Source organism: Bombina bombina, chromosome 1, assembly GCF_027579735.1.
Source record: "Bombina bombina isolate aBomBom1 chromosome 1, aBomBom1.pri, whole genome shotgun sequence".
NCBI lineage: Eukaryota > Metazoa > Chordata > Amphibia > Anura > Bombinatoridae > Bombina > Bombina bombina.
Window position 1 is genome coordinate 264,677,906 of NC_069499.1, and position 21,646 is coordinate 264,699,551.

The 21,646-nt window shown below is 38.7% G+C and overlaps 1 protein-coding gene across 6 annotated transcripts in view; it reads left to right on the forward strand.

The window, feature by feature from the left end:
* Nucleotides 1–15,413: 15,413 nt before the first annotated feature.
* CDIN1 (CDAN1 interacting nuclease 1) overlaps nucleotides 15,414–21,646 on the forward strand; it is a 644,910-nt gene continuing 638,677 nt past the window's right edge. For all 6 annotated transcript variants that reach the window (XM_053697949.1, XM_053697953.1, XM_053697951.1 and 3 more), the window contains exon 1: nucleotides 15,414–15,605. The gene's annotated coding sequence lies outside the window, so the exon portion shown is untranslated. The remainder of the gene's footprint in view (nucleotides 15,606–21,646) is intronic.

A 21,646-nucleotide genomic window follows, 5' to 3' on the forward strand; every position in this document is an offset into this window, starting at 1 on the left:
GGGCAGAAACGATTTCTTTCGAGTCCATAGACCCTGAGCCTTTAAAGAGCCCCAGACAGCTCCCCATCCCAGCAGACTGGCATCCGTGGCCACAATCACCCAGGTAGGTCTGCGAAAACAGGTTCCCTGGGAAAGAAGATCCTGATCTAGAGCAATATTTGTCTCCTGATCTAGAGCAATCTTTGGGGACAGATCTGCATAATCCCCATTCCATTGTCTGAGCATGCATAACTGCAGAGGCCTGAGATGGAACCGAGCAAACGGAATGATGTCCATGACTGACACCATCAGAACAATAACCTTCATACACTGGGCCACTGACGGCCAAAGAGAGGACTGAAGAGCAAGACATGAGTTGAAGATCTTTGTTCTTCTTGCTTCTGTCAGAAAAATCTTCATTTCTAGAGAATCTATGATGGTTCCCAAGAATACCACCCTTGTAGCCGGAATCAAGGAACTTTTTCCTAAATTTACCTTCCAACCGTGGGAGCGCAGAAAAGACAACAACTACGTCTGGGAGCTTGCTAGTTGAAAAGATGGCGCCTGAACCAGAATGTCGTCCAGATAAGGCGCCACTGCAACACCCCTCAACCGGAGCTCTGCCAACAACGCTCTCAGGACCTTTGAGAAAATTCTGGGAGCTGTTGAAAGACCAAATGGAAGAGCCACAAACTGAAAATGTTTGTCTAGAAATGCAAACCTCAGAAACCTGTGATGGTCCCTGTGGATGGGAATATGCAGATACACATTCTTTAAATCCACTGTGGTCATGAACTGACCCTCCTAAACCAAAGGAACAAATAGTTTCCATCTTGAAAGACGGAACTCTGAGAAACTTGTTTACGCTCTTGAGATCTAAAATAGGTCTGAAAATTGCCTCTTTTTTTGGAACGACAAACAGATTGGAATAGCATCCCAGACCCTGCTCCTGAATTGGAACAGGAACTGATCACTCCCATGTCAGAAAGATCCTGAACACAACGTAAGAACACCTCTCTTTTTATCTGGTCTACAGATAACCTGGAGAGAAGAAACCTGCCCCTGGGAGGAAAAGTCTTGAACTCTAGCTTGTATCCCTGGGACACGATGTCTACTGCCCAGTGATCCCGAACCCAAGCTTGACCGAAAAAAGAAAGTATGCCCCCACAAGATCCACTGCCGGATCGGGGGCAGACCCTTCATGGTGACTTAGAATCAGCAACAGGCTTCTTAGATTGCTTCCCCTTGCTCCAGGACTGATTGGACTTCCAAGAGGGCTTAGACTGTTCCTGCTTGGAGGAGGAAGAGGAAGACTTACCAGAGAAGTTACGAAAAGGAACGAAAATTACTCTGACGACCCGTCTGTTTATTTCTCTTATCCTGAGGGAGAGAATGCCGTTCCCTCCCGTGATACCAGAAATAATCTCAGCTAAACCAAGTGCAAACAAGATCTTACCCTTGTAAGGAATGGACAAAATCTTAGATTTAGAGGACACATCCGCAGACCATAAGGCTCTGCGCGCCAGTACAGCAAAGCCAGAAATCTTTGCTCCCAACTTGATGACCTGCAAAGAAGCATCCGCAATAAAGAAATTAGCCAACTTCAGAGCCTTGATCCTATCCTGAATCTCCTTAAGAGGAGTATCTTGCTGAATAGAATCAGACAACGCATCAAACCAATATGCTGCCACACTGGTAACGGTAGCAATACCCACTGCAGGCTGCCATTGAAACCCCTGGTGAACATACATCCTTTTAAGCAGCTGTCCTCAATAGGAATGGTGGTTCTCGTAGCCAAGGTGGAAATTGCTCCCTCCACCTTGGGAACCGTCTGCCAAGATTCCTTGATAGAATCAGCAATTGGAAACATCTTCTTAAAAATTGGAGAAGGGGAAAAGGGCAACAAACGGAGGTGCTCTAGCTTAAATCTGAAAGAAACAACCTCAGAATCAGAAGAAGGAATTACACTTCAGAATTTGAGACTACACCCTCAGATGCTACAGAAGTATCTTCCTCCTCAGACCTATGGGAAGAAACATTCGACATAAATGTATCAGAAACCTTATACTTCCTTTTGTGCTTCTCCTGCAACATTGGAAAAGCAGACAAAGCCTCAGATACTGCTGAAGATATATGAGTAGCCATGTCTTGCAATGAAAATACAACCTGAGAGGAAATGCAGGGCACTGCATGAGAAGAGGATAAGGATTGGGATGTTTGAGGAGAAAGCTGCAGAATAGCTTTAACAGGAGACCCCTGAACAACATCCTCCTTAGATAATGATGGCTCAGATTCAAAAAGCCTATCCCTGTAATGCAGTGTTCTCTCAATACATGAGGAACAAAAAGGGATTTACATTTGCATCAAGACATAAAGTACACATAACAGCTTGCAGGTCCTCTTGGCCCATCTTTCCCCACAATGAATAAAACAAATAATAAAAATATCTTATTCAGTTTTAAGTACTTTCAGAAAAAATGCACCCCCCCCAAAAAAAAAATGTAAACATTACTGTCTCTTTAAAATATAAAGTAACGTTAAAAATATTTAAAAAACGACAGCCCTAAATCAAATCAAGCACCTCTACACCTCAGCAAGCTTTGCTGAGGTGCCTACCTGGCCACCTGGATACCGGAGGAAAAATGACCACTCCTATCAGCCAAAACGATCCGGACTCAACCCCTCTCCAACAAGCGACCACTCGCACAGACCGCAACCTCAAGGAAGAGCCTCACCATTACAAAACAGCGCCAAACAAACCCCGCCCATCGTGGGCATACCTACACAACCTCCCGGCCAGCATGACACTCTAACTTGTCTGAGAACTAGCTGCCGGGAGTACGCACAGCAAACAACCACCAAAATCTCAAAAATAAATGTGCCCAAAATAAAAAATCCTCTCGCAGTGCCCCACTAACTGCCACATAAAAAACCTGCACACAAGCAGGAATAATGACCCAAATAACTTATACAAGTGCCCAGCTTTTCTGCTTCCATCAGAAAATAAAACTTAGCACTTACCTCCACGACCATCTGCCTGGCAGCAAGGCAGCTCACAAGGTTTGAAAGGCATCTTCCCTCACATGGACCTGTGGATAAAAAAGGAAAGACTGAGTAAACCTACTCAGGCTTTCAAATAAGGGCGGCAACAAACTACTTGGGAGGAACAGTGGGGATTATACCCCACAAGTTCCCAAATGCTTAAAAGCCACCACTGCTCTACTGAAGAGACTGACATGGACTAAGGCTAGACCCCATAAAAAGATCAGAGCAAACCTGCTCTGCTTTAAAAATAACAAACTCTTGATTGAAGAATCAGACACCTAACTTTACCACCTCCTTGCAACTAATACAAGCAAAGAGAATGACTGGGGTGTGTGGGTAGGGGAGTGGTATTTAACCTCTTAAGGACATATGACGGAATTTTTCCGTCTTAAAGCAATTGAGCAAACTGAAAGCTGTGTCCTTAAAGGGTTAACAGCTTTGCTGTGGTGCTCTTTGCCTCCTCCTGCTTGTCAGGAGTGATATTCCCAACAGTAATTATGATGATCCGTGGACTCACCTTGTCATTAGAAAGAAAGTACACTAACACCCATAAACTACCTATTAACCCCCTTTAACCGAGGCCCTCCTGCATCAAAAACAGTACATTCAATTTCTTAACCCCTAATCTGCCGCTCCCGATATCGCCACATTAAAAAAATATTAACCCCTATTCCGCCGCTCCCTGACATCATCACCACTATACTAAAGTTTTTAACCCCTAAACCGCTGCCCTCCCGCATCGCAAACACTATTTAAAGGGACACTAAACACAAATTTTTTCTTTCATGATTCAAGTAGAGAATACAATTTTAAACAACATTCAAATTTACTTCGATTATCTAATTTGCTTCATTCTTTAGATATCCTTTATTGAAGAAATAGCAATGCACATGGGGGAGCCAATCACACAAGGCATCTATGTGCAGCAACCAATCAGCAGCTACTGAGCCTATCTAGATATGCTTTTCAGCAAAGTATGTCAAGAGAATTAAGCAAATTAGATAATAGAAGTAAATTAGAAAGTTGTTTAAAATGGCATACTCTTTTTAAATCACAAAAGAAAAAATGTGGGTTTCATGTCCCTTTAAATATTATTAACCCCTAATCTGCCGTTGCCCACATTGCCCCCACTATACTAAAGTTATTAAGCCCTACACCGCCGCCACTTTACTAAACCTATTAACCCCTAAACCATAAGCCCCCCTCCAACGAAATATACTAAACTAAACTATTAACCCCTAAACGAAAGCCCCCCACATCGAAATAAACTAAATTAAGCTATTAACCCTTAAACCTAACAACCCCCTAACTTTATATTAAAATTACAATTTCCCTATCTTAAATTAAATTAAAACTTACCTGTCAAACTAAGTTTAAACTACCAATTAAACTAATATAATAATTAAACTAAAATTAAACTATCAATTAAAATAAACTAAACTACACATTAAAAAAATCCTAACACTACTACAAGGTATCTAAATACAAAAACAAAAAAATACTAAGTTACAAAAAATAACAAACGCTAAATTACGGAAAATAACAAACGAACAGCTAGATTACGAGTTGTGCGTTAAGGTAAAAAAGCAGCGTTAAGAGGTCCTAATGCTGCTTCTTTACGCCCACTGGTATTACGAGTCTTAAAGGTTTAGGGTCACCGCACACTTTTTTGGCCTTACCGCAAAACGACTTACGTAAACTTTGTAAAGTCATTTTTCTATGGGACGTCCATAGCGCCGGTATTACTAGTCTGTCCTGGGAGGCCAAAAAGTGAGCGGTACACCCTACCCTGTCAAGAGTCCTAACGCATTTAAAAGTCAGTAGTCAAGAGTTTTATTGTACAACGCTGTACCATAAAACTCATAACTAAAGTGCTAAAAAGTACACTAACACCCATAAACTACCTATTGACCCCTAATCCGAGGCCCTCCCGCATTGCAAACACTATAATAAAATTTTTAACCTCTAATCTGCCGCTCCGGACACTGCCGCCACCTACATTATAATCTGCTGCCCCCAACATCGCCGCCACCTACATTATATTCATTAACCCCTAATCTGCCGCCCCCAATGTCGCCGCCACCTACCTACACTTATTAACCCCTAATCTGCCGTCCCAGTCGTCGCAACTATAATAAACATATTAACCCCTAAACCTCCGCACTCCCGCCTTGCAAACTTTAGTTAAATATTATTAACCCCTAATCTGCAGTCCCTAACATCGCCGCCACCTACCTACATTTATTAACCCCTAATCTGCCGCCCCCAACGTCGCCACCACTATACTAAATTTATTAACCCCTAAACCTAAGTCTAACCCTAACACCCCCTAACTTAAATATAATTAAAATAAATCTAAATAAATTTAAATTCAAAACTAAATATTTACCCATAAAATAAATCCTAAGCTAGCTACAATATAACTAATAGTTACATTGTAGCTAGCTTAGGGTTTATTTTTATTTTACAGGCAAGTTTATATTTATTTTAACTAGGTAGAATAGTTACTAAATAGTTATTAACTATTTAATAACTACCTAGTTAAAATAAATACAAAAGTACCTGTAAAATAAAACCTAACCTAAGTTACAATAACACCTTACACTAAACTATAATTAAATAAATTAACTCAATTAAATACAATTACCTAAATTAAATTAAATTAGCTAAAGTACAAAAAAAACAAAACACTAAATTACAGAAAATAATAAACAAATTACAGGGACAGTCAAGTCCAAAAAACTTTTATGATTTAAATAGGGAATGTAATTTTAAACAACTTTCCAATGTATTTTTATCACCAATTTTGCTTTGTTCTCTTCATATTCTTAGTTGAAAGCTAATTCTAGGCGGTTCATATGCTAATTTCTTAAACATTGAAGACTGCCTCTAATCAGAATGCATTTTGACCACTAGAGGGCATTAGTTCATGTGCTTCATATAGATAACATTGAGCTCATGCACGTGAAGTTACCCTGGAGCCAGCACTGATTGGCTAAAATGCATGTCTGTCAAAAGAACTGAAATAAGGGGGCAGTCTGCAGAGGCTTAGATACAAGGTAATCACAGAGGTAAAAGGTGTATTTCTATAACAGTGTTGGGTATGCAAAACTGGGGAATGGGTAATAAAGGGATTATTTTTCTTTTTAAACAACAAACATTCTGGTGTTGACTGTCCCTTTAACTCAGGGCAATGCCCTACAAAAGGCCTTTTTAAGGGCCCCCCAAAAGGCCCTTTTAAGGGCCATTGGTAGTTTATTCTAGATTAGTCTTTTTTATTTTGGGGTGTTTTTTTTTTTTTTTTAAAGGGTATTAGAATAGGAATAATATTTATTGTTTTGGATAATTTCGTTTTTTTTTGTAATGGTAGTTTTTTTAGTTTTTGTAATGTTAGGTTTTAGTGTAAGGCAGGTTAGGTTTTATTTCACAGGTAAGTTTGTATTTATTTTAACTAGGTAGTTATTAAATAGTTAATAAATATTTACTAACTAATTTACCTAGTTAAAAAAAATACAAACTTACCTGTGAAATAAAAATAAAATCTAAGCTAGCTACATTGTAACTATTAGTTATATTGTAACTACTTTAGGTTTTATTTCACAGGTAAGTATTTAGTTTTAAATAGGAATTATTTAGTTAATAATTGTAAATTTAATTTAGATCTAATTTTATTATGTTAAAGTTAGGCGGTGTTAGGGTAAGGTTTAGGGTTATGTTAGGGTTGTTGCGATGTGGGGGGCTGGTGGTTTAGGGGTTAATAGGTTTATTTAGTGGTAGTGATGTGGGAGGCCAGTGGTTTAGGGGTTAATAACTTTATTTAGTTGCGGCGATATTGGGGAGCGGCGGAATAGGGGTTAATAACTTTAATATAGTTGCAGCGATGTTGGGGTGCGGCGGAATAGGGGTTAATAACTTTAGTATAGTGGCCGCGATATCAAGAGCGGCACATTAGGGGTTAATAATTTTATTTAGGTGGCGGCGATATCGGGAGCGGAAGATTAGGGGTTAATAACTGTAGGTAGGCGTCGGCGATGTCAGGGGCAGCAGATTAAGAGTGTTTAGACTCAGGGTTTATGTTAGGGTGTTAGGTTTAAACTGTATTTTCTTTTTCCCCATAGACATCAATGGAGCTGCGTTACGGAGCTTTTGTTTCCGCGATCGCAGGTGTTAGACTCTTTTTTTTGCCGGCTCGCCCCATTGATGTCTTTGGGGAAAGAGTGCATGAGCACGTCAAAAACACTGCTTGTTTTTGGTGCAGTATGGAGCTCAAAATCTCCATATCGCCCGTGCAAGCCGGGTATTTTTAAACTTGTAATGGCAGCGCTATAGGGGGTTAAATAATGCAACTTTTGTTTCGTTCTTTACTTTCCCTATAGTGCTCAAAACTCATAATCTAGGTGTATGGTAGGAAATCCTTTCCAAAAATAGAGAAATATGAAATTACGCTTTTTAATTATTGAACACCGTGGTAGGAGCTACAATCTAACAGTATATATATAGGCAATATTACAATAAAATAGACACTGTAGTTAAATAATCCTTTAAAAAATAGAGAAATTTGAAAGGACTCAATCTAACACTGTAATAAGAAACAATATTCCCATATAGGGCAAGATTACGAGTGGTATTCTACAGTTACACGCAAGAGAAAAGCACAACCGTGATTTATGCTAGAATGATTACCCCGTCCTCAGAGCTCTGGTTAACTGTTTCGTAAAACAAAAAAGTTGCACAAAACACATAGAAAATACATTACAAAGTACAGTTACAATCATAACACTGATAAAAATTATTGGGAAAAAAATTTGCACAAAAAAATGTATAAGGGCTCAAGTGTTAGAAAAAGATGGACTGCAAAGGGCTTTAAAGGGACAGTCAACCCAGAATTTCAAATAGGTAATTCCTATAAACTTTCTAACGATTATTGATTTGAACTATAGCCCAATTTATATGCCTAAAGCGTTTCTAAGTTAAGTTTATAGGAATTACCTGTTTGAAATTTTGGGTTGACTGTCCCTTTAACATAGAAATACATACATATACATGTCTAAAGATGTATAGGTTTGTGTTTGTATATATAAATGTTTATATATGTGTACATATGTATTTACTAGTGTATATATGTATTTTCAGACATATATACACATATAAACACATAAATATATATGTATACATATATAGGGGCCGATTTATCAAGAGCCAAATGGCCCCTGATGCTCCTGTTTCCGCACAAGCCTTCAGGCTCGCCAGAAACAGCAGTTATGAAGCAGTGGTCTTAAGACCGCTGCTCCTTAACTAGTCCGCTGCCTATGAGGCTGCGGACATCAAACCGCCTGATCCTATACGATAGGGTTTATTGATGCCCCCTGCTAGTGGCAGTTCTGCTCACCAGAACTGCTAGTGTAATGTTAAATGCAGACAGCGTATGCTGTCGGCATTCAGCGATGTCTGTTGGACATGATATGCTACAGCGTATCATGTTGGAGAGACATTGATAAATCGGCCCCATAGAGTTAAATACAAGTGCATTGAAGCCCTCTGCAGTCAAGTAGAGGAAAAGGAAAACATGTAAATCATGCAATATTCATATTGAGTTATACGTTTATTTCCTGTGAATATTTTGCATTCCAATGTTCTGCACATAACAGAATATGTTCTAAGTATTTATAAATAGATATTCCTATTCATATATATATTTGTTATGTGAAGAACAGTGGGATGTGAAATATTCATAATTTTATGTCGGGTTAGCAGGCTTAGGACTCACTTGCAAAGCAGAGAGATGGAGTTATCTAAAAGTTTTAACTAGCTGCTGCAAAGGCTGTGACAAAACTAGCTGCTGGTGCTGCAGATGCTGTGGCAAAAAGCTAGCTGCAGCAGAAACTGTGACCTCCCAAATTCAGGACTGCCCCTAAAAAAAAGGAAGCCTGGTCACTTTATTTTTGTGGCATCTTTTCTTTGCACATATCTCACTAAATATACTCCAGTAGCAAACATGTAAGTGCATGCTCTAAATAATGGTTGCTATTCTTGTAATAACATGCCTGACAATCAAAATCATTAGAAGCATTATTAATGAATAAAATATCTTATCACTAAAGCATATAATCATATTTTAACATCAAACACTGGATCGCCATTATGTGTTAATTGAGTTAAACATTCATGGGACATTACAGAAAAAAAAAGTCTACTGACACCACCCATAAGAACAGCCCAGTGCGTGGCTTGTGGTTAATTCTGTTGCATGGGGTGTACTTGCCTATGATTTGTCTTATTTATGTGGACATGGTCAGATTATTATGATTGATACGATATAGGATATCATTCCTTTGGCACATGTAAGCTAAAAATGTATTCAAGAGAACATAAGCCCAAACAGTAAGATACTTTATTTGCTCTCAGTTAAGAATCAAATACTTTTTTTATTGTGAATTCTGCACCAGATTAGCTAACAATCCTGAAAGTTTTTCTAATCTCTCAGACTTTCTTTCACGAAGAATACATTTTGTTAGATGTATTTTTGAAATGTAATCGGTTGCAGGCAGTTTTCCCATATAAAGCAGAATAGTAACCAGAGTATTCAATAAAATCTACCATGAGATCATTACTCAAGTAGACACGTAACAGCTCGTTTCCTGGAGTCTGATCCGAAATGATTCAGTATTTTTTTTTAAATTATTTTAATTGGCTGTCATCGATAGATTAGAAATAGATATTCTAAGAGGTCATTATATTTAGTATGCATATACTTGGCAAAAAGGTTCCCGAAACGATTCCTGTCTTTACCCATTAGTCAGAGATCTGTACCAATTAAAGTACTAAATGACAGTGATTTGGTTTCAGTAAAGGAAGCAGGTCTTGTCTGTAACAAGGGCTTTGAATCCTGAAAGCGCAGATGAAACTAAATTTGGCTGAAGCGAGTGTGTAATTAGGGCCGCTGGAGAGCCACAAAGACAGTAATAGAGAAAAAGCTCCCTTCTTTCATTCAGTGTGTAGATTTTAGGGCAGAATGTATGTTGTATTCAGCTGCTCATTCAGTCAAGTAACGGCCATGAATTAGGGGGTGGATCGTTCAGACAGATAATGGAGCTGGAAAATTACTTAAACTTCACTCAACATAAATTAGCAAAAATGACAAATTCTGTGTGTTTGCGTGTTTTTTTTGCAGTTTGATAGATGTGTAAGATGTATACACATATAACAAATTAAAAGCCACACTTGATAACCTCTCATGTGGAAGTTATATATATTGATTATTGGGTGAAGGAAATGTGCCGCTGTAGCTAATTGCAGTGTTCAACAGACCAATTGCAATGAGTAGATTTAGAATGCTCTCTTACAGATTTCTGCTTTACAAAATCTATCCACAATCAAGCATTACCTTGGTATTCTTTTGGTCAATAATTACAGTTGGCCAGAATGTTTATTCACAGTGCTGAGATAGTTGGGCAGTTGTTATTATTTCCATTTTTGAGTGATGGTGCATCCAGAATAAATATGGTGTTTTGTGGAGAACATGTTCATACCTACTAAAGATATGGGATTCTAGGTAGGAATACACAAATGACAAAGAAATAAGAATTAGGTGTAGGCCATTTTGAAGGACATAGACAAATGCAAACAAAAGCGTTATTTGAATTGGACAGACTTGAGACTTGAAGTTTGATCCTTAGGACAGACAGTAACTAAACTATTATTTTAGCTCCTTTGTTAAAAAAAAGTGTAATAAAAGGGTTGGTGCTAAAACTGTGATACATTGATTGTCAATACAAAAAATACACCCCTGAGGCAAAACATATGAAAAACGATTGTTACATTTCCACATGAGGGGTAACATAACACTTATTTATTATATGTTATCTGCATTATGTCAACGTATTATGCAGTGCTACACAGGGGGTACAATATTTTAAAAAATAATCAGTACTCTTTCTACAAAAAAACAACACAAACAAATCAACATAAACAGGTCAAAAGTATGTGGACACCCTTACTAATTATTGAGTTCAAGTGTTTCAGTCACACCTATTGCTAACAGGTGCATAAAATCCAGCACATAGCCATGGAACCTCCATAGACTAATATTGACAGTGCCAATGGGCCACACTGAAGAGCTTAGTGACTTTAAATATGGCCCTGTTATAGGATACTACTTTTGACACAAACTAGTTTGTGTAATTTCTGCACCGCTAGATCTACCTGGTCAGCTGTGAGTGATTTTATTGTGAAGTGTAAATATAGAAGGAACAACAGCCCAGCCACAAAGTGGTAGACTATGCAAACTCAAAGAGCGGGTAGCACACAAAAAATGCCTGTCATCTGTCAATCACAACAGAGTTGCCAACTCTGTAGCAACAGTTTGGGGATGGCCCTTTCCTGTTTCAGAAAATCTGTGCCCCTGTGCAGAAAGCAAGATCCATGAAGCCATGATTTTGTAGTGGAGGAAATCGAGTTTCCTGCACACAGCCATGACCTCAACCCATTTGAATTGGAACGCCAATTGTGAGTAAGACCTTCTCTTCAAACCTCAGTGCCTGAACTCACAAATGCTCTTTTGGCTGTATGGACACAATTCCCACACAATGTTCAAAATCTTGTGGAAAGCTTTCCTAGAAGAGTTGCAGCTGTTAAGACCGCAAAGGGGGACAACTTTAAATTAATGCCCTCAGTTATGGAATGGGATGTCCAACAAGCTCATACTTCTATTATCAAATTTTCTTCATTCTCTTGGTATGCTTTGTTGAAGGAGCAGCAATGCACTACTGGTTGCTGAGTGAAAACATGGATGAGCCAATGCCAATCGGTATATATATGCAGTCAACAATCAGCAGCTAGAACCTAGGTTCTTTGCTGCTCCTGAGCTTTCCCAGATAAACATTTCACCAAAGAATAACAAGAGAAGGAAGCAAATGAAATAATAGAAGTAAATTGGAAAGTTGCATACGAAGAGAGAAGCGCTCTACCAGGAACGAACAACAGCTCAGTGGATTGTTCTATGGCGATTTACCACCCGGAAGCAGCCTCTTTTAGACCAGTGTGCTTTTCACAGAAGAAAACTTTCCTGAAGTATATCAGTCTGATCCCGCCAAGTAAGGTCAGTCCAGACCGAAATACCAGGCAATTCTCCTCTGAACAAGGAACATGACAACCCCAGACGATCGTTTCGGCCTCCTATGGGCCTCGTCAGTGAGGTGCAGCCACATTCCTCTAAGCACACTGAGCAAGGAGTCCACGTCTGGTTTCCCCCATCACCCATAGGGAGACTTCCAAAGGGTCATAATAATTTGCATACAAAGAGAGAAGCGCTATACCAGGAACGAACAACAGCTCAGTGGCTTGTTCTATGGCGATTTACCACCCGGAAGCAGCCTCTTTTAGACCAGTGTGCTTTTCACAGAAGAAAAATTGGAAAGTTGTTTAAAATTGTATTCTCTATCTGAATCGTAAAAGAAAAAGGTTTCATGTCCCTTTAAGTCTAAGTCAATCGACTTAAGTCTACATCACTAGGTATTTCTGTATGCACTCTAATACACAACTATTAAACATAAATATTAATAACTAGTGCATTGAGTGCGATTTAAACATGTGAACTTCCATACAGGGTAGTGTCTCCTTAGGTATTTAGACACTGGATACGTTCACCAGTTTGAAATTTGTAAGTTTAGAACATGTCATGATATTTGACTATAAAAGTTAAAACACAGATAAAATAGGCTTCATTTTAGCAGCAAGACACTGTTTTTCAAATTTTAAAGTGAAGGTCAAGTTACAGCCTCACGGCATTGCATAGACTTATCAAAACGAGCAGGAGTTTAAGTCATGATTTTTTTAAAATCTATTTATTTTCTTTTATTTTTACCTTTAAACTGCTCCGCCGATAAGCGCAGCACTCCCGCCAGCCATCTTGTCTAATTGATTGACAGATGACGTATCCCAAAACAACTAATACTTGTCAATCAATTAGACAAGATGGCGGGCGGGTGGGAGTGATGCGCTTATCGGCGGAGCAGTTTAAAGGTAAAAATAAAAGAAAATAAATAGATTTTAAAAAAATCATGACTTAAACGCCTGTTCTTGTTGATAAGTCTATGCAATGCCGTGAGGCTGTGATTGTAACTTGACCTTTACTTTAAGTACTCTCTCTAAATCTGCAGTTCATAACAGGATTTTGTTTTGTGGTCTCACATGTTGCTATAGGCCAGTATATTGAGTTTGTCTGTCCCTGGGTGTGATTATCTTTTCTGCTGACTTTAATGTATAACCCCCTGCTGCCTCATCTACCTGCGAGTCATGTCTCTGCCTTAAAACCCGTACCTGTGTATTACTGTTAATTTACTTGCTGGATTGAGTTATGTGATCTCATTGATCCAGCATTGCATCAGCTATTGTTTCAGTTTAAAATTGTATGCTGAATCATGAAAGAAATATTTTTGGTTTGCTGTCCATATAAGTATATTTGATAATGAAAGTAAATTGGAAAGATTTTTTAATTGCACGGTTGATAGTTTAATGTAGACTTGCATATCCCTTTAAGAATTTAGTATTGAAGAGCAATGTCATAATAGCTGTAACAGAGATGGAATTCTTATTTTAACTGACTACCGCATAAAAAAGACATTCATGGGGCTAGGAAGGACACGGACAATGAGATTTTCCCTTAAAACAGGAAACACCTCTTCAAATGAGGGACAGTTGGACGGTAAAACATATTAAACTGATTATTAGATTTTGAGTTAAATCTACAATTTGTATTGAATCAGCTAAAGAGAATAGCACAAGGGGTGAAGAAATGTTCTACCTGGAATTTCATGCTAGTCTACTATTCCAGGTTTACATTTAGACACCAATCAGCAAGCACTACCCAGGTACTGAACCAAAAATGTGCCGGCTCCTAAGCTTACATTCTTGCTTTTTTCAAATAAAGATACCAAACAAATTGATAATAGAAGTAAATTGGAAAGTTGCTTAAAATTGCATGCTCTATCTGAATCATGAATGTTTAATTTTGAATAGACTATCCCTTTAAAGGGACAGTTCAACCCAATAAAATTCTCCCATTTAAATTGTTACCAAAGATCTATTTTACCTGCTGGAGTGTATTAAATTGTTTACAAGTAGCTCCTTTACCCCTATGTTGGCCTTTATCATGTCATTACTTAAAGGGACACTAAACCCAGCATTTTTCTTTCATGATTCAGATAAAGAATACAATTTTAAACAACATTCCAATTTACTTATATTATCTATTTTGCTTAATTTTTTTAATATTCTTTGCTAAAAAGCATATCTAGATAGGCTCAGTAGCTACTGATTGGTGGCTGCACATAGATGCGTCATGCGATTGGCTCACCCATGTGTATTGCTATTTCTTCAGCAAAGGATATCTACAAAATGAAGCAAATTAGATAACAGAAGTAAATTGGAATGTTGTTTAAAATTGTATTCTTTATCTGAATCATGAAAGAAAAATGCTGGGTTTAGTGTCCCTTTAAGTGATAATTTTCCATTGTTCTCTCTATGTATTGAGCTTTAGTTTTCCAGACAAATATAAAATAAGAAAGCAAGTCTGTGTACACAAAATTATAACATAATGAGATATGATATTACCTGAAGCTCAACCCATTGTAATAGGCTGTGTTTTAAAAGCACAAAACCAGCTACTTCATATGCGCAAATAAACCTGAAAATGCAATTTCTCATACATTTTATATTCTGCAGCTGGTATAACAAGTCATTGAATATACATTAATATAAAAACAATTTTACAGTGTACTGTCCTTTTAAGTACAATTGCATCCAATGAAACCAACTAGTATAGTTGTGACCAAAAGGTAGTGCCAGCAATTGTTTTTTGAGTGCCACTTTGGGCACTAGTGCTACAGATTTGCCACTCATGCCTTAGCTATAAATCTCTCAAGTGCTCACCTCCAAGTGTGCTATGAAATTTTATTTATTGACAGACCAATAGGATTTGAAATCTAGAAGTAGACATGAGGTCAGTGAGTGGTTTAGCTAGAATTTGAAATTGTGGTGCTAAAATAAGCCCTGCAACTATACATAACTGCCACCGTCTATTAACACAGTCATTGTGTAAATGTGTCACCAATCACGTTACTAATTCAGAAAATGTGTATCCAGTAATAACTTACATTATAACTACATTTGTAATGAAATTTCTGTAGTGAAGGTGACGCACACTATTTCCCACTTACTGTATTATACTATGTTAAAAAACTTCAACATAAAATACACTTTAATGTGCTAAGGCTTCGCAGCAGCCTGGTAAAACACACATCTCGCGTATGTTATGTTTGTAAACTCAAGTCAGACATTTTCGCTCGCACAGCCACCAGTCCAAAACAACTGACAAGAAACCACAACACATCGCAAGCTCTAGTCTCCACAGAAACTTTGATGATAAACACGTCATAGCTGCGCGACAAGCACGCTTCCTTCCATATGATTGTTGTCATAGCAACTGGCTGTGACGCCTGGTGTAGATGCGCGCGGGAAGCTAGAGCTAGGGGTTAGTGAGATTCTGTGTTTTGACAGAGGGCCACGTGACTCACATATACCAGGTAAGTAACAACATGCACGTGAAATGCGGATTTACAAGCGAACAATAGTATGTATACAGTGGTGTGTGCACTAGGATGTATACATAACGTGCAGCTTTCTCTATTGACGTGCTATACATAAACATTTATATCGAGTTTATACATACATTTACATTTTGCAAACATGAAGTAATTAAGTTTTCTCACTTTACTAAGTCTACAGTAGATTGCAGAACTAGGAACCACTACAACCATGCACTAGACTCTAGTGACTAGAGGTATTGTCTACAGCAGAGCTAGCGAGCACTACTATAATATACTAGAGGTATTGTCTACAACAGAACTAGGAACCACTACCACCATGTACTAGAGATATTGTCTACAGCAGAACTAGGAACCACTACCACCATGTACTAGAAGTATTGTCTACAGCAGAACTAGGAACCACTACCACCATGTACTAGAAGTATTGTCTACAGCAGAACTAGGAACCACAACCACCATGTACTAGAGGTATTGTCTACAGCAGAACTAGGAACCACTACCACCATTTACTAGAGGTATTGTCTACAGCAGATCTAGGGACCACTACCATGATGTACTAGAGGTATTGTCTACAGCAGAACTAGGGACCACTACCATGATGTACTAGAGGTATTGTCTACAGCAGAGCTAGGAACCACTACAATGATATACTAGAGGTATTGTCTATATCAGAGCTAGGAACCACTACCACCACCACCATGTACTAGAGGTATTGTCTACAGCAGAGTTAGGGACCACTACCATGATGTACTAGAGGTATTGTCTACAGCAGAGTTAGGGACCACTACCACCATGTACTAGAGGTATTGTCTACAGCAGAGCTAGGAACCACTACCATGATATACTACAGGTGTTGTCTACATCAGAGCTAGGAACCACTACCACCATGTACTAGAGGTATTGTCTACAGCAGAGCTAGGGACCACTACCATGATGTGCTAGAGGTATTGTCTACAGCAGAACTAGGAACCACTACCACCATGTACTAGAGGTATTGTCTACAGCAGAGCTAGGGACCACTACCATGATGTACTAGAAGTTTTGTCTACAGCAGAGCTAGGGACAACTACCATGATGTACTAAAGGTATTGTCTACAGCAGAAATAGGGACCACTACCATGATATACTAGAGGTATTGTCTACAGCAGAGTTAGGGACCACTACCATGATGTACTAGAGGTATTGTCTACAGCAGAGTTAGGGACCACTACCACCATGTACTAGAGGTATTGTCTACAGCAGAGCTAGGAACCACTACCATGATATTCTAGAGGTATTGTCTACATCAGAGCTAGGAACCACTACCACCATGTACTAGAGGTATTGTCTACAGCAGAGCTAGGGACCACTACCATGATGTACTAGAGGTATTGTCTACAGCAGAACTAGGAACCACTGCCACCATGCACTAGAGTTATTGTCTACAGCAGAGCTAGGGACCACTACCATGATGTACTAGAGGTTTTGTCTACAGCAGAGCTAGGGACAACTACCATGATGTACTAAAGGTATTGTCTACAGCAGAACTAGGGACCACTACCATGATATACTAGAGGTATTGTCTACAGCAGAACTAGGGACCACTACCATGATGTACTAGAGTTATTGTCTACAGCAGAGTTAGGGACCACTACCATGATGTACTAGAGGTATTGTCTACAGCTAGGGACCATTACCATGATGTACTAGAGGTATTGTCTACATCAGAACTAGCGACCACTACCATTATATACTAGAGGTATTGTCTACAGCAGAACTAGCGACCACTACCATGATGTACTAGAGGTATTGTCTACAGCAGAACTAGGGACCACTACCATGATGTACTAGAGGTATTGTCTACAGCAGAACTAGGGGGCCACTACCATGATGTACTAGAGGTATTGTCTACAGCAGAACTAGGGACCACTACTATGATGTACTAGAGGTATTATCTACAGCAGAACTAGGGACCATTACCATGATGTACTAGAGGTATTGTCTACAGCAGAGCTAGGGGCCACTACCATGATGTACTAGAGGTATTGTCTACAGCAGAGTTAGGGACCACTACCACCATGTACTAGAGGTATTGTCTACAGCAGAGCTAGGAACCACTACCATGATATTCTAGAGGTATTGTCTACATCAGAGCTAGGAACCACTACCACCATGTACTAGAGGTATTGTCTACAGCAGAGCTAGGGACCACTACCATGATGTACTAGAGGTATTGTCTACAGCAGAACTAGGAACCACTGCCACCATGTACTAGAGTTATTGTCTACAGCAGAGCTAGGGACCACTACCATGATGTACTAGAGGTTTTGTCTACAGCAGAGCTAGGGACAACTACCATGATGTACTAAAGGTATTGTCTACGGCAGAACTAGGGACCACTACCATGATATACTAGAGGTATTGTCTACAGCAGAACTAGGGACCACTACCATGATGTACTAGAGGTATTGTCTACAGCAGAGCTAGGGACCATTACCATGATGTATTAGAGGTATTGTCTACATCAGAACTAGCGACCACTACCATTATATACTAGAGGTATTGACTACAGCAGAACTAGCGACCACTACCATGATGTACTAGAGGTATTGTCTACAGCAGAACTAGGGGGCCACTACCATGATGTACTAGAGGTATTGTCTACAGCAGAACTAGGGACCACTACTATGATGTACTAGAGGTATTGTCTACAGCAGAACTAGGGACCATTACCATGATGTACTAGAGGTATTGTCTACAGCAGAGCTAGGGGCCACTACCATGATGTACTAGAAGTATTGTCTACAGCAGAACTAAGGACCACTACCATGATGTACTAGAGGTATTGTCTACAGCAGAGCTAGGGACCACTACCATGATCTACTAGAGGTATTGTCTACAGCAGAACTAGGGACCACTACCATGATGTACTAGAGGTATTGTCTACATCAGAACTAGCAACCACTACCATGATGTACTAGAGGTATTGTCTACATCAGAACTAGCAACCACTACCATGATGTACTAGAGGTATTGTCTACAGCAGAACTAGCAACCACTGCCATGATGTACTAGAGGTATTGTCTACAGCAGAACTATGGACCACTACCATGATGTACTAGAGGTATTGTCTACAGCAGAACTAGGGACCACTACCATGATGTACTAGAGGTATTGTCTACAGCAGAACTAGGAACCACTGCTACCATGATGTACTAGAGGTATTGTCTACAGCAGAACTAGGGACCACTACCATGATGTACTAGAGGTATTGTCTACAGTAGAGTTAGGGACCATTACCATGATGTACAAGTGGTATTGTCTACACAGCAGAGCTAGGGACCACTACCATGATGTTGCTTTAATGGTGTTATTTCTAACATAACATTTAAGATGAATTACAAATTTGTGAAATGTATTTTTAAAGGCCACTGTGTTATTATAAATAATACATGTATTGTACAGGAGCCCCCTTCATGTCTATCGTTTATGAGGGTGTATATATATATATATATATATATATATATATATATATATATATATATAATATGTGTGTGTGTGTATACATAGTTGTATGTGATGTTAAAAGTTTTAATGCATTACAATCTAGTTGCAGGGACTTCAACCTGTGGTGTTTAGCTGCAAGGTGCTTTGTCCGAAGCAAGTACCCTTAATTCAAACGTATTATTTTTTTTTTAGTAAAATGCAGTGCATACAAACACATTACTATTTATGATATAGGGGACTTTCAGTCATGAATTATAAAATACTTCATGCTTAAAGCTATTTATTTGTCTGAAGCGTTCGCTGCGCTGAGCTCCTCAGGCAGCCGACTATAGAACGCTATTTTTCAGTGAGGTGATGTTTCCACCTCCTAGCCAATAGCCATGCGGGCCAGCTGGCATTATGATGGATAGCTAGCACGCTATTGGCTAAAATGAGCGCAGTGATAAAATAGTGTTCTGTGGTGTGCTGCCTGAGGCACTCAGTGTGGTGAACGCTGCAGACAAATGAAGGAACTTTCAGCATGAAGTATTTTATACTTCATGACTGAAAGTCCCCTTTATTTGTTGCACTGGTAAATCAGAGCGTTTCAAAAATGCTATAATTTACTATCACCTTTAAAGAGTGAGCATCTGATCAGGGAATTATGTGGCATATTAATGCTACTTGAGGGAAAACATTGAAAAACACGGATTTCTGTTATACATTGAAGGCTATTCTAGTTGAAAAATGATATGCTCTAATTTATTATCGCATGAAATTTAAAGATTAGCAACTCTACAAAGGTGAAAGTACCGGACAGAACTTTGTAGAGGTTAAATGCATAAGGGTAAGAGTCACTAGTCTTAAAATTACAGCTCAGTTGCAGAGCTTCTTAAACCTTTTTCATCTGGGACCCCTTTTTACATTGGAATTGTTTTTTGCAACCCCCATTACTATAACATAGTCCAAAACAAACCCCATGTCAGATGGGTATACTTTTTTTTTTTTTTTTTTTTTATACATCAATCTACCACACAAGTGAGGGGATTATTAGCAAAAATAAGTAAGTTCAACTTTCGTAGCCATTGCTGATTACTAAAGTTTAGCCTTACTGTCTTACTCCCCATGTGGTGATAAGCAATGCTCACACATTTAAAGAGGTACAAAATTAATGATGTGCCTTTCTCACATTAAACAAAATATGGAGATTTTTAATCGACTCTCCGGGGGGTCCTGGCCTAGGTTTGCCACCTTTTTGCCCAGCCATTTGCTGGACACTTTTTGAAGGGGTGTCATGTCCTCATATGAACGTCACACAAAAAAAAAAATCTATTGACCAACAACTTTACTCTGATTAGGGAGCAACAAAACATCAGCAATACACAGCATCCCAGTGTAAAGTTTGAGGTAGGACCTTAAACTTTTCATATCTACCCCATGCAAAGAGAGAGTAAGTCATGGCATAGTTTAAAGTGATTGTAAAGTTTAAAGAACTAGTGTCCAGTATCTAAAAATAGGGGCATCTTAATTAATTAAACTTTACAAAGATGCTTCTTTTTTTAAAATGCCATTTTTTTTTGCTATGATGGTTGCGGACTGTCTTGTTCCCTTCCACAATCAGGAATAGATTAAAGGGACATGAAACCCCAAATTTGTCTTTCATGATTCAGAAAGAGCATACATTTTTTTAACAACTTTCAAATTGACTTCTATTACAATTTTGCTTCATTCTCTTGGTATCATTTATCAGAGGAGCAGCAATGCAGAACTGGCAGGTAGCTAAACACATTGGTAAGCCAATCATAAGAGGTATATATGTGCACCAATCAACAGCTATCTCCCATATCCTAAGCCTACCTATGTATGCTTTTCAACAAAGGATACCAAGTGAACAAAGCAAATTAGATAACAGATAAAACTGTAAAGAGGTTTAAAATTGTAAGCTCTCAATCATGAAAGATAATTTTGGGGTTTTGTGTCCCTTTAAAAACATGTAGTTGGGTGTTTACTACAAGCTACCAAGAAAGTAATATATTTATTCTTATTCAAGATAGCAAAAAGGGATGCTCATTTGAATCTTTTGCGAGGATCCGAATATGGAAGTAAGCAGCAGCCCGTGCCCTTCAGATATTTTTGTAGCCGGATTGATTATTGGATTTATAGAAACAAAGAGTTTGACGGTAGAAAAGAGCCAAAAAGGCCCATGACGTCTACCCATATTACATGTTACTTTTTCCTTAGGATAGCCTTATGCATGTCCCAGGCATTTTTAAATTCCTTTACAGTCTTTGTGTTTACCACCTCAAATGGAAGTTTATTCCATGAATCCACCACCCTTTCTGTAAAAAAATGCTTCCTCAAATTTCTTCTGAACCTGCTACCCTCTAACTTTAGATTGTGACCCCTTGTTTTGGCATTTATTTTTTTGTGAAAAATGCTTTCAGCTTCTATTTTATTAAGTCCCTTCATATATTTGAAGGTTTCTATCATGTCACCTCTTTTCCTTCTATCCTCTAAAACTATACATATTTAGATCATAGTCTTTCGTTGGA